This window comes from Vulpes vulpes, chromosome 11, assembly GCF_048418805.1.
Source record: "Vulpes vulpes isolate BD-2025 chromosome 11, VulVul3, whole genome shotgun sequence".
Lineage (NCBI taxonomy): Eukaryota > Metazoa > Chordata > Mammalia > Carnivora > Canidae > Vulpes > Vulpes vulpes.
In genome coordinates, this window is record NC_132790.1 from 17,470,959 (window position 1) to 17,485,247 (window position 14,289).

General features: G+C 41.2%; 1 protein-coding gene across 4 annotated transcripts in view; it reads left to right on the forward strand.

Moving 5' to 3' along the window:
- The first annotated feature begins 9,581 nt into the window (after positions 1-9,581).
- Positions 9,582-14,289, forward strand: part of DENND2B (DENN domain containing 2B) — a 147,494-nt gene continuing 142,786 nt past the window's right edge. For 2 of the 4 annotated variants that reach the window (XM_072725687.1, XM_026008301.2), the window contains exon 1: positions 9,755-10,188. The gene's annotated coding sequence lies outside the window, so the exon portion shown is untranslated. Of the gene's footprint in view, positions 10,189-10,259; positions 10,383-14,289 lie in introns of those variants that run through there. The other 2 variants (XM_072725688.1, XM_072725689.1) reach the window with 2 other exon arrangements.

Below are 14,289 nucleotides of genomic sequence, written 5' to 3' on the forward strand. Positions count from 1 at the left end.
AGGAAAGAAAGGAGAATAAGATAAATGTGAGTGCTGGGAAGAAGTTGGCTGTCCCAGAGACTGAGGATGGCTTTGTCCTCTGACTCTAGTATGTCAGCCATGTTCCCTACCCTATTAGAGATGCTGGGGTAGGCTACCACTTAGCAATAGAGTAGACACATACAAACTGTCACTCCCATCTTTCTGATGTTCAAATTTTCAAAGTCATAGCTATGACTATTCAAATGTTAATATGAGTAACCTTTTCATAACTGACTATTTTAACAGAAACTCCCTAAATATTTATCATTACAATTGTCAAGAAAATATTATTTTTTAAAAAGATTTTATTTATTTATTCATGAGAGACACAAAGAGAGGCAGAGACATAGGCAGAGGGAGAAGCAGGCTCCATGCAGGGAGCTAATGTGGGATTCGATCTCAGGACTCCAGGATCATGCCCTGGGCCCAAAACAGGTGCTCAACTGCTGAGTCACCCAGGTATCCCAAGAAAATAATTATTCTACTATACTATTTATTTGAATCTGCTAAGTATGTAATATTGGTCATTTCTGAACTAGTTAGTAGACATCTTCTCCTTGACTCTAATCTGTAGTCTAGAATCTCCCAAGAACTTTTTTCAGTTATGAGTGTCTACACCCTACCTCTGGAGATGCTGAATCAGAATCTCTAGAGATATCCTGGACTACAGAATTGCATTTTTACAAACTCCTCAGATGATTTTTCTCCCAAGAACACATATTTTATTGTTTATAGAAATATAAATGAATTGAAAGATGACTAGAGTTCTCAGGTGATTTCTGATAAGCATCAAGGCTGAAGACTACCTTTGTTTCCAACTTACTCTGTGCACTGCATCCAGAATTATTTTCCTCAAATGCACATCATGTTACTCTTTTCCTCAAAAACATGGTCTCTCCATTCCCTTTAGAGTAAGATTCAAATTTCTTAGTATTGCTTTTCTGGTCTTCCTGTGTCAATCAGAATTGGTTTAGCTTACACTGCAGTAACAACCCCTGAAATTTCAGTGGCTTAAGACAATAAAGTCTATTTCTTACTCATACAACAAGTTTGGCATTAGTGGCCTATTCTGCCCCATTGTCTTACATGACTTTAGAGTTTTATGGTTAGAGAAGAGAGGCATACACATCTCTTATTCTTTTTTTTTAAGGTAGGCTCCACACCCAACATGGGGCTTATAATCAGACCCCAAGAGCAAGAGTCATATGCTCTACTGACTGAAGCAACCAGGAGCCCCTACATTCATTCTTAAATACTTTGGCCTGGAAGTGACACGTGTCATTTTTGTTCACAGCCTGTTGGTTAAAAAGTCATATGGCCCTGCCTAACTGCAGGGTGAGTGGAACATATAAACTCCTGGGACTGGGAAAAATATTAGTAAGCATTTGTTGTATCTACCACAGACCCATATCTACATTTTTTTAAAAAGTTGAGGTGGACTTCGTATAAGTTCATAAAAATTAACCATTTAAAAATTTACAGTTCAATGACATTAATTATATTCATGATGTTGTGCAACCATCACTTCTGTCTAGTTCCAAAATGTTTTCATCACCCTCAAAGGAGACCCCATACCCATTTCTCTCTCCCTCTAGCCCCTGGCAACCCTAATCTTTTTGGCTCTATGGATTTACCAATTTTGGATGGCACGTATAAATGGAATCACATAATATGTGATTTTTTGTGTCTGGCTTCTTTCACTTGTATAATGTTTTCCAAGTTCATCCATATTGTAGGATCTATCAGTACTTCATTCCTTTTTATAGCCAAATAATATTTCATTATCTGAATACACTACAATTTGTTTATCAAGTTGCCTGTTGATGGACACTTGGGTTGTTTCTACCTTTTGGTTATTGTGAATAGTGCTATGAAAATTCATATAGAATCTATCAAAAAAAAAAAAGAATCTGCATCATGGAAAGCTGAGGCTCTTAATAAATCACATTTGGTAGTAAATCACATACACACTCACACACACACACGCATACACACACACACAAGTTTAGAGTGACAGCTTCCAATACATCTGTAACCCAGACTTTGAGCCCTTAAATCTTGGCTCGTGAAGTCTTGATGACTTGAAAGTTGGATATATATCCAAATTATTTATTTGGATACCTGTTTTCAATCCTTGCGGTGTATACCTAGTACTGGAATTGTGGGGTTATATGGTAGTTCTATGTTTACCTTTTTGAGGAACCGCTAAATTGTTTTCCACCTAATCTGTCTTCTTAGCCTCTGTTACTCTAGTTAAATGAGGAGCAGTCATTATTCTTAAAGTTAGTATTTCATAGCTCAGACAACCCCTTTGCTTAAGTGACTTACTCTCTTTTATTCCACATGATGTCAAAACAGTTTTTTGCAAATGTTTAATAAATGTTTGTTGAGTGAATAAAGAAACAAAGAGCTATAGCTATTTTTTTTCTCATTTGCTATAGGTTCATTTTTTTTAAAATTAATTTTTATTGGTGTTCAATTTACCAACATGCAGAGAACCACCCAGTGCTCATCCCGTCAAGTGTCCGCCTCAGTGCCCGTCACCCATTCCCCTCCACCCCCTGCCCTCCTCCCCTTCCTAGGTTCATTTCTTTGGGAAGTAATATGGAAAATGATCGAAGGTATCACATTCTCACAATTCTTATTTCAGGGATGCTTTTTTGGGTGAAATTCAGTGAACTTTAGGGACAAAGATAAATCATCCTGTAATCTGGGGATATTTGATTAAAACTGATGTCATTTAAAAAAGATCAAGAACTAGTGTTTCAAATCAGCAAATATTTAGACCTTACTTTCTTCCAACCAAAAATTATCTTCAATCCTCTGAGAGAAGGAAAAAGGACCATTTGGCAATAGATAAACTGAGAAGACCTTCCAGCCTTCTGAGTCTTTTCTTGTTTCCCATCCATCTAAAGAGCAGCTGGCATCTCATCTTATTCTTTATTCTCTTCCAGGTCCAGCCTGCCTAGCATCATCCGTCAAGCTATCCTAATGTTTGCTTTAAATAAATAATAAATAGTCTGGTATTTGGAATAAAACCCCAAAAGGCATTACAGAGCAAAAAATAAATGGATCTAGGTCAGAGCAACCTGGGTGGCTCAGCGGTTTAGCGCCATCTTCAGGCGTGATCCTGGAGACCCGGGATTGAGTCCCACTTTGGGCTCCTTGCATGGAGCCCGTATCCTGTGTCTCTCATGAATAAATAAATAAAATCTTAAAAAAAAAAAAGGTCAGATTGGACCTTTTTGCAAGCTGATTATAGGAAAAAAAAAACTGATTTTATTTCTCTCTCATGCATTTAGGAAGGGGGGGTAGTGAAAGGCACTGCAAGGTATTCTGTGGAGGAAACAGAGTCTGCTCTGAACAAGAGGGTAAGTGAAACAGTTCAGTTCAGTTAGCCCTTCAATACTTTAACAACAACTTCTTCTTCTTCTTCTTCTTCTTCTTCTTCTTCTTCTTCTTCTTCTTCTTCTTCTTCTTCTTCTTTCATCTTCTTCTTTTCTTCTTCTTCTTCTTCTTCTTCTTCTTCTTCTTCTTTCATCTTCTTTCTTTCTTCTTCTTCTTCTTTCATCTTCTTCTTTCTTTTCTTTCTTTCTTTCTTTCTTTCTTCTTCTTCTTTCATCTTCTTCTTTCTTTCTTTCTTTCTTTCTTTCTTTCTTTCTTCTTCTTCTTTCATCTTCTTCTCTTCTTTCTTCTTCTTCTTCTTCTTCTTCTTCTTCTTCTTCTTCTTCTTCTTCTTCTTCTTCTTCTTCTTCTTCTCCAAGGGAGAGAGAGGGTAGAGAGGGGCAGAGGGAGAAGGAGAGAGAGAGTCTCAAGCAGGCTCCATGCCCAGCGCAGAGCCCAATGTGGGGCTTGATTTCACAATCTGGAGATCATGATCTGAGCTGAAATCAAGAGTTGGATGTTTAATGGACTGAGCCATCCTGGTGCCCCCTTTTTAATTTTTTTTTTGAGAGAGAGAAAGAAAAAGAATACTTTAATAAATTAATAACTTATTTGTAGCTTTATGTTAAAATCCTAATTATAACACTTAAGAAAATAATAATCACTGAAATTTATTTTTTTTAAGATTTTATTTATTTATTCATGAGAGACATAGAGGCAGATACATAGGCAGAGGGAGAAGCAGGCTCCCATGGGGAGCACAATGTGGGACTCTATCCCGGAACCCCAGGATCACGCCCTGAGGTGAACGAAGGTAAATGCTTAACCACTAAGCCACCCAGGTGTCCCAATCACTGCAATTCAAATGAGATTTACTATCTTGACAAAAATAAAATATATCTTAAAACATATGGTTCTTAAGGTCTTTATTAATAACTTTGTAATTTATATTAATTATTCCTATCAGGACTACTAAGTTACTTTTCCTTCTTAAATTCTATGCATATATAAATATAATCGTTCTTAGATTCCAAAAGAAAATTTTCAGGTTGTGAGAGAAAAATGTCTACTGTCTTTGGAGAGTTTCACTGTCAGTCTGTTAACACAGTAACAGAAGGAACTATTCATTGGAGGGTTTGTTTAAGAAAAACATAAAAAGGAAGTTATTTACAAACAGATGTGGCATTTCATAACCACATCTGCATGTTAACCAGCATTGTTTGCTGAAGCTATTTGTAGTCTGGAATTGTGCATCGTAATACTTGTAAGCATACTGAAGATTGCAATTCTGTTAATCCTACCAGTGGACTGGAGTAGAGGGTGAATCCTTAGCCTTGCTCTAGAGTGGTGATTCTTATCTTTTTTTGAGAATACAAATCTCTTTGATAATCTGTTACAGGGTAGGGACCTCTTCTCCCCAAAATGCATTGTGCACGTATAAATAATTGTGCATTCCCTTTGAATATCTCTGGAAGAATATACAAGAAACTATAGTGATTACCTGAAGAGAGGGCAATTGGAGGACAAGAGTGGCAAGGAAGACTCTATATATCTTTTATACTGTTTTTTGTTTCCAACCAGGTACATATCTTACATGTATATCTATATATTTTAATGTGTTTTTAAGGTCACAGTGTCAAAAAAATTTTGCACACAATTTGAGATTCTGTGCTTCTTATTCCCTACAATTAAAAAAACTAAGTAGCTTTTAACAAAATATACATTGAGCCAGTTGTTATGCATTATTTTACTTGATTACAAAAGATAGAAATGTAATCAATAGTTTCAGTAGCCTATTAGTACCGGCATTTTGTTATACCGTATTTGTATAACAAAACATGTTGATTCCTCAATAATATGTTTTAAAATCTTGTTAAACTTTGGTTAGTAGGAATTATTTTTTTAAACATTCAGTTTAAGGATTTTTTTTCTCTTAGAGGTGGGCTGTAAAGGCGACTGTGCCTAAGGAAGGTTGCTTATTATGAGGGGAAGAGCTATATTATGTCTCAATACATGTAATATCTTGCTTGATTCCTTTTGGGATGCCTGTGTGAGTGTGTGGTGAGAGAGGGGCTTTCCTCTAAGGGAAAATTGGCCTATGTAGAACTGACAGAAAGCTTACAATTAATTTAGTGTAGTGTTTCTTAACCTCGGAGATTCTAATTCAGTAGGTCTGGGACTAGAGCCAGAATCTGTATTTCTGACAAGCTTCTTAGATGATTTCCAAAGGGCTCTCAGCATCAGGAACTAGTGGTCCAGTACATGCTCTAAAGCTGTACTGATTGCAAAAACCAGTTACAAGCATTCATACTACTACTGTTACCTTTTTTTTTTTTTTAAAGATTTTATTTATTCATTCATGAGAGACACAGAGAGAGGCAGATACATAGGCAGAGGGAGAAGCAGACTCCCTGCAGGGAGCCTGATGCTGGACTCGATCTCAGGAGCCGGATCACGACCTGTGCCAAAGGTAGATGTTCAACTACGAGCCACCCAGGTGCCCCTACTGATGTTGCATCTATGTGACTGTAAGCCACATTTGCCTTTTGAGGGTCTTGGAAAAGAGGAAAGTAAAAAGCCAAAGGGAATGACAAGGTCATCCCTTTTTATTTTTTTTTTATTTTTTTATTTTTTTTTTATTTATGATAGTCATACAGAGAGAAAGAGAGAGAGGCAGAGACACAGGCAGAGGGAGAAGCAGGCTCCATGCGCCGGGAGCCTGATGTGGGATTCGATCCGGGGTCTCCAGGATCGCGCCCTGGGCCAAAGACAGGCGCCAAACCGCTGCGCCACCCAGGGATCCCAAGGTCATCCCTTTTAAGTCATGGTAGCTACTTCTGAGTCATGCTGGGCTTCTGGAGATTACAGATCAGAGTTGTTTTATGTTGAAGCTGGCCGTAAGTCTTAAAGGTTATAGAAAAAGTAAAAGGGTAAATATGGGGTGCTTTAGAAATGAGGTTCTCCCCAAAGTAGGGGGAATGAAAAGCAGGATTGGATTAAATAGTATTTGTTGAGGTTATGGATTAATAATTAGTAATTAGTTTCTCTAAAAGACATCTTAGGATAATTTCAATCTTTAGCACTTAAGGTTAGCTATTTAAGCAAAATGTACTATTTTTATTAATAATTTTAAAAAATGAAATGATATATGGAAAAGCTTGCCCTAGAAAACTTAAAGGTAATTTGGGCCACCATTCTTGCCCACTTGCCTACTTTAGAGAAACCTGGTTCTTTGGATCATGAAGCATAAATGAGCCCCCCATTGCCCCTTTGATTAAGACCACTTAGAATATTATAGGCAGAGTACATTACATGGGAGGAAATAACTGCTTCATGAGTACTAGACCTGCAAACCTGAAAGACTTCCTCAAAAATCTTAACCACTTTGTCCCTCAAAGAATAATAATATTAAAAAAAAAAACACCCAAGCAAAATCTATGAACCAGAAAACCCAAAGTACTCACTATGTTTAAGTGCAGGATTTAAAATAGAAAAAGGAAGTAAAGTCCATCTCTGTGATGTCAAGTGCTATTTTGGTATATAACAAAATAGTTGAATCATAAGTCCCTCAAAGTTAAAATATTAAACAGACTCTTAGCTATAAGATGTGTTGCCAGGCATCTGTATGGAATATAACCATGTAATCAGAGCATATTGTATTTCTCCACACAAAGAGAAGCAAAGCTACTGCTTCTAAAGATTAGGAAACTTTCATTAGACTGACAGAAGACAGTACAGAGGAAATGGCTTGGGGGTGGAGGAGATGTATGAGAGAGGATGAAAGGAACAGCATTCATACTCTCCAAATTAGAGCCAGGATGTTTATGCTCAAATCTTGTCTTGGCTCTGTGTTGAGGGGACTGCATAATGGGGACATGGGAATGTGTATCTGTGAGATCCCTAAATTAGGCACTAAATAGACCAAATTCCTCCTATAAACGCTTTTTATTTGTAGCAGTCTCTGAACATTTCTGAATATATACTGTGAGTAAAGCCCAAAGCCAGCTAATGCTAATTACCTCTTCCTCTTTTCTGTTGCTAGTATCCTTCCTTAAGGCTGTTATTTCATTCTGTTGTTTACAAGTCACATGCCTCTAAAGGATTGTAACCTTATGGGGAGTGGTTTTATTTACCTCTCATTTACTCAGGCAGCATCTATGTATTACTGTGCACCTATTTCATGCTGGGCACTGTGCTAGGCACATACGGTATAATTATTGGCAAGACAGACTGGTCCCAGGCATCACAGAGCTTACGTCTCCCTTGGCTTTGTCAAGTGATGTGGAATTAGATTAATGCAAATTACTTAATTAGCACCATTTAAAACAGCACTAAAAACGGTTCAGATGTCAGTGTCTCTAATAAAATTTTGGCCAGTATTAAGATTAATATATCAGTGGAGTTAGACTCAAGATAGTATTTAGGCTGTATTTAGAAAATTTAAGGGATGTTAATTTTCTTTCTGAAAGAGCAGATCTACTTAAAGTTTTTCTTAAGAATCAAACAAGTTCTATGCATAATTTGCAATAGTACTGGCAAGCAAAAGGAACCGCTATTTGCGACTTGTTATTGCTCTCTTACATTGCATTAGCGCACAGAAGGCAGTGGCAGCGGTTGTAGAGGTGAAAAGAGTTACTATCCTGGCTCTGCTGGAAAGAAAACCTTGATGCTTTCTTTACAGATGTCAGTCACAAGAAAAACAGGATTTTGATAGAATTTTAATAGTTTTGCAAGTGGGAAACTTATGAACGAACCTCCTTAAAGAGCTTAGGGAGCTGCAGGTGGAATTTGCCTGGAAGGTTGTTAAATTCTGTTGCTTGTGTTCCTTCAGGATTCTTCTCCATGAGTTCTCTTGTTGCTTGTGGAAGATAGAACCACCCTAATTTGAGACTGAAGATTGGAGAAGGCTGAGTCCATTTATATATGGCCTTGGTTTCCTGAAGGGGTTCAAGTGCTTCACTGAACTAGAGGAGAAACTCATTGCTAGATTTTGAATTTGGAGTAAAACTTGTTCTGATTTACCCCATTTCAGGTTGTCACCTGTATTTCTTTTCTTTTCTTTCTTTTTTTTTTTTTTTTAAGATTTTGTTTATTTATTTATGAGAGACACAGAGAGAAAGAGACATAGGCAGAGGGAGAAGCAGGCTCCCTGAGGGGAGCCCAATGCAGGCCTTGATCCCAGGATCCTGGGATCACGACCTGAGCCAAAGGCAGATGCTTAACCACTGAACTACCCAGGTGCACCATCACCTGTATTTCTCAGTGGGCCTCAACAACAGAAGTCTTGGGTTTTCCTAGTGGAGAACCAATTCACTTGGCCAAGTACTAATGTATTTTTCACACACAGACAACTGTGTCACGCGGTGTAAAAGGCCTTCTGCTAGAAAGGCCAAACGTATCCTCTGGTACCACTATTACTAAGATAAAGAGTTAGTACTAGTAATTTATGTTAATATCCTTTTTGGGCAAAGGAACAATAATAGCCTTTATGAGTTTGTTTCTTGCCACTATTTCTCTTCTATCATGAAGAAATTCAGTTATTTCCAGGTGTCTCTTAAAATCCCCATTATTTTTGATGCTTGTCCTGCAGCTGAGTAACTCCCTCTTTAGGATATGTGATAATTGGCCTGGCTTGGGCTTTGAAACATGTCTCGGCCATAGCCTGTTTATGTTCATTCACGCGCATTTGCTCCTTCAAATTGTAAACTAGGTTTGTGAAAGTCAATTTTATGCATTACAATATCAAGGTCTATTTTTAGTGGTTCATGGGATGAGAAATTGGGTTACATGGCTTCCTAACATCCCACCAAGTATGTCTGGGTTTGGATTTTAAGTGGTTTGCGTTATTCTTTTCCAAGTGGATTGTCACACTGAGTTAACGATGTCTTTCAGAATTCCACTAATAAATCACAGATTCTCACTGCTAGTATTCCATTGCTTATTTAATGACACCCTATTCTAGTTTTGGGTTTTGCGAGCTAAATGGAGTATTTAAAACAAAAGCTCCGAATGCCCTTGGAACTTTCGGTGCAGATCAGACTCCTCGGAACCCTGGCGCTTTCAGAGTGTCTCTGCCACTGCTGCAGTTCCAAACGTAGCTTCTCGTGATGTCTTTCTGGGTTTTGCAGGGCTCCCCCAGGCCGAGGGCTGGGAGAACGGAAAGAGCTCATCGGTTTGTTTGAAGGCAGGCAAGCTGTACAGGCAGCTTTTCCCAGACTCTCCCAACTCCGGCTTTTCATGCATACCAGCAGAGCCGCTTTTTTCCTCCAGTGATTGAAACCATCTGGACTGCAGGGGGGTCACGTGTGTATGAGAAAATGACATAAAGTTTCAGACCCCCTTGTGCTTTGCTCCAGATCCAGACAATTCTTGTTCGGATGGTGCCGAGGTGAGGGCCGTCCAGCTTGAGGCCAACTCCTCAGCCTGCCCCCCCACCCCCATTTCCCCAGCCCGGGTCGCCCCCCTCGCCCCCCTCGCCTCCCCTCCCCGCTCCGTACGCTCGGCGCGGTTTCCTTGTTCCCTCCAGGGCCTCGGAGCACACCCCTCCGCCGGCTCCGGCAGCCCACCCTCTCCGTCTCGGGTGGAGGCACACCCCCTCCACGCCCCCCTGCACTCGGATCCCTGCTCCCTCCCACCCGTCTCCCTGCAGCCCGGCCACAGCCCCGGGCGCGGATGCCTGCCCGACCACCGCCCTCTCTCCCGGAGCGGCTCCTCCCCCGGGCTGCGCGGCTCCAGACAAGCCCCCGTCGGTGCGAGCGCCCGGGCTGGCTGGGGGGCTCCGAGGTAGGTGCGCCCGGCCGCCGCCCCGGCTCTCCCAGACGGTCTTCCCGCGGGGGCGGGGGCGGGGGCGGGGGCGCAGGGGTCGGTGCCCTCTCCCCGGGAGGGGCGCCGGGGCCGCCGTGCCGCGCCCTCCCGCCGCTGCCGCCCCAGCCTTTCCCCGCCGTTGGGCGCTCGGGCCCCGGCCGAGGTCCAGCGCCGTGAGTATCCGCGCGGGGCGCCCACGCTCGGGGGGCCTGTGCGGGCGCCGGGGGCAGGGCGGGGGGCAGCGCCGCGGGGCTGCCGGGGACTGCCCCCCGGGCGGTGGGCCGCGGCGGGCTCGGCTTTCCGGCGGGCTGGGGCCACGCAGTTGGGGGTGGGGAGCAGCGAGCCCCGGGTCAGGGGAAGCGCAGGGCTGCGGGGCGCGGAGGCTGCGGGCGGGGCGGGCGCGGCGGGCGCGGCGGGCGGGCCTGGGACTCCCCGGGGTCCCCCGAGCTGCGCTGCCGCCGAGCCCTTACCTGGAGCCGGGCTAGCCTGTAGGCGGGCTCCTTGAGGGACGGACACACACACACACACACACGCACACACACGGAACTCAAACAAAGGAAAATTAACTTTGCATTCCATCACTTCAACAAATTAAACTGAGACTATTGGTGAACGATTAGCTCTCCTTTTTTTTTTTTTTTTTTTTTTTTGCCCTTCTCCTAAAGTGCACCAAATATTAAAGATCTATCTTTAAGGGACTCAAGACTAATGGAATACCCTTTAGCCAATGTTTGTGCTACCTTATCCAAGAATTTAGTAATTTAGTAGAATTCAAGAGACTGAACATTTTCAAGTGTTTCTGAAGAGATTACTTTCCCGGGGTCTTTGTATGAATGTGGTTTACAGTTACTTGAACATGAAGAAAACAACTTTGTCACCTTCTTCACGAAGTGAGAAAATTTGCCTGAAAGCTGCCTTAGTCTAGTTCTTGATTTGATCCCTATGCAGGTGTTTCTCTTGTTTGGGAAGTGGGTCTTGGGAATGGGAAAGAGGTCATTATCTCATCTACAGGACAATTTTGAGCTCTTACCTGCACACACTTGGACTGGCCATCTTGACCTGGCCACAAGATTAAAACCCAAATGACTACATTATTGTTTTTTCGTTTTTGTTTTTTTCCCTCCAAGTAATATTTTCAGAGGGTGACTCCATTCACAATAATGAGATTTTTCAGAAACGGGGGCTTCTAAAGAATCAGAAATGGTTTAGGTTCCGGAAAGCTGATCAGAGATAGAGACCCAATTGCTCCATAGTCTGTCTCCAGGGCTGCATTAAGGACCGCACAAAGCAAGAGCTCAAGAGGAGCCTGTTGAATGCAGGGAGTGAAGTAAAGGCCTCCTGGACTCTGCTGGCTTGTCTGAGAGTTGCCCTGTGACTATGTAGATACAAGCTTCCTTTTTCATTTATTCAGTAACGATTACCCTTGGGAAAAAAACTCCTCAAGATATGGGGGAGATTTGTCCAAGTGTATATGGGAAGTGGTATTATCTTCAAAGTATTTTTTTATGGAACACTTAGCGATTGGCTGATAATTAGTAAAAACTTTGCTCTTGGGTTTGTGGACTCATTGGAGATAGAGGAGTGGCACATAAGAGAAGAGTAACAATTTTAGATCTGTTGGCTTAGATTATCAGAATTAATTATAGAAGCTCAGAGGGGAAAATAATTACGAGCCAGAGTGGCTTCATGGTAGAGAAGGGATTTCAGTTAGGCCTTAGAGCAAAGTGTGGCCCTAAAACTGGCAGAGAGTTGCTGGGGAGAGTTTCCAGGAAGACAGAACAGATCATGTGGATTGGAGCTGGTGAGGAAAGCAATACGTTCTGAGCATCTTACTCTGTGCCACAAGCTGTGCTCTCTCTTTCATTCTCTAGTGATGCAAAGTAGGTGTTGTTATTCTTGTCTTCAAGAAAGAGAATTCTTGTTTTAAAGACAGAAAATCCAAAAGATGAGTAACCTGCTCAAGATCACATAAGTAGTGAGTGGAAGAGCTGGAATTCTGACTCCTGATTGCTTCTAAAGCTTGTGCTTCCACAGCTTTCTTCCAAAATGAGTAGTGGGTAGTTCAGTTGAAGCCAACTAGTGAGCTTGAATCCTGGCTCAGGAGCTGGAACTTTATCTTATACACATTGTCTGACTTTAAAAGGTTTTTGAGAAGAGGATGATGGACAAAGCAATGTTTTTAAGATCAGTGTGACATCAGGGTACAGCAATGTGATACGCTTAACATAGGTAAGGTACAAGATGTAGTTCTTAATTAAGGAAGGTTAAAAAAAAAAAAGTGAAGGTAGCAAAGATACTGGGTGTTTAAATTCCTGCTCCATATACCATACCCTCCAATAGCTTGGTTCACTGGGGAAGAACTCATTGCACTGACCACAGGGCTGTCGGGGATCTGGAAAAGAGCTGAGCCTGACCAGGCAAACATTGAACTGGAATGTGTATGCGGAGCAACATGGCTGGCAGTTTATATTCCCCACATGTGTTGCAATGCTTTGGTGAAAGTTTTTTGTTTTGTTTTGTTTTGTTTTGTTTTTTTTTCTTTTACGACTATCCCAGGACAGAGATCAATGTCGTAATTTGTTTAAGAGCCTTTACTAAATGGTGAAGTTAAGCTCCCAAACCAGGGTCTGCCCTAAAGATCTCATTTAAATTGAGGTGTCCTGATATCCTCCAATATTCATTTGTTTCTTTAAAAAGGCTGAATTTTAAAAATTTGGTACTGGCAAGATAAAAATGAGTTGAGGTTACCTTTCTTAGTAAGACCAGTTTAGAAAAAAATGCACATTTATTTCACTTATTGTTATGGAGGAGCAATAGATACCTTTGGGGATTTAACTGTGTAGGAATTTCGAAAGGATAGGAAAGCCCGGATTTAGAGATGTGCAGAGCTCTTCCACCGCCCTCTACATTTCTTACCAGTTAATTGTATTGTTCATATACACAACCAGGGAGCTTACAGGGCCTTTGAATACCCACATTTATAGCCAGACCCTTTGATTCTCTGCAGATAATGGGCTCAGGAAGGGCAGTGGTGGGTGGAGCCACTTTATTAGAATTGTCTCCCACTTTGAACACAATCTAGATGTCTGGTTCGTCCTTGTGCCACCTCTAGGCCTTTTCCTCTGAGCTTGTCAGTGCTCTGAAGATTGGGTTTTTAGGCAAGGAATATCAGATAGTGGGCGGGGAAGGTTGTGCCCCCCCCCCCCAAAAGGCAGAAAAATCAAGTTTGTCAACCAGAGAATTTTTATTTTAATTAATGTTAGAGTCAACCATAGTTTTTCGTAACATACAAAATATAAACCCAAAATATGATCTCCATTCTCTATACCCATTTTTACCTTAAAGAGCCTCTAACTGGAGAGTTTACTCCATTGAATGGGGCTTTGATAAGTAAAATTCTCACCAGCAGTTCTAATGGTGTGAGGACAGGACTCACACCGTTTGGATTTTGGATCTCGGAAGAATGTGACCTCTTAAATGTAAGGGATTTAGACTCCAGAGATGTAGGTTGAATAGTTCCAGCTTTGCCATTTTTATTTAGAAGTGTCTGGAGTTTGATGTCAGGGGGATCTCTTAGCTCAGTTACTTTAATTCTTCTAGATGAGGGTGATCCCCAGTCCAGGCAGAGTTCATGCCCTGATTAGTCCCTTAGTTCCTTCTCGTAGTTTGTTATCTTGTGTTACCTGAAAGCCATTTTGTTTTATCTGTAGCCTGTGGTTATAGATCAGAAAGGAAAATCAGTTAGGAATCCCTCTAGAGAATGGCAAATCTCCTTACTAGTTGACTGGTGATCTTTTCCTTGGAGTTTTTGTGAGAATGCTCTTAAAGGTTAGCTTTGAGAATTGGGGTCTCAAACAGTCACTTTGGCAGTGCTCTTATTTAAATGTCAGAGATGTTGGTTGCATTTTTTGGTTCATTGCTTACTCATATCGTTGTTAATGTTTTTATATGTGGTAAGCATTTGTTATTTTTATCGCTTATTAAAGGAGTGATTTAGGTTTTATAAGGTAGCTGAAAGCTTAGAAAAATAGGACTGGAATATCCTTTTGATACTCAGATATAATCTCCTAGTAGAGTAGA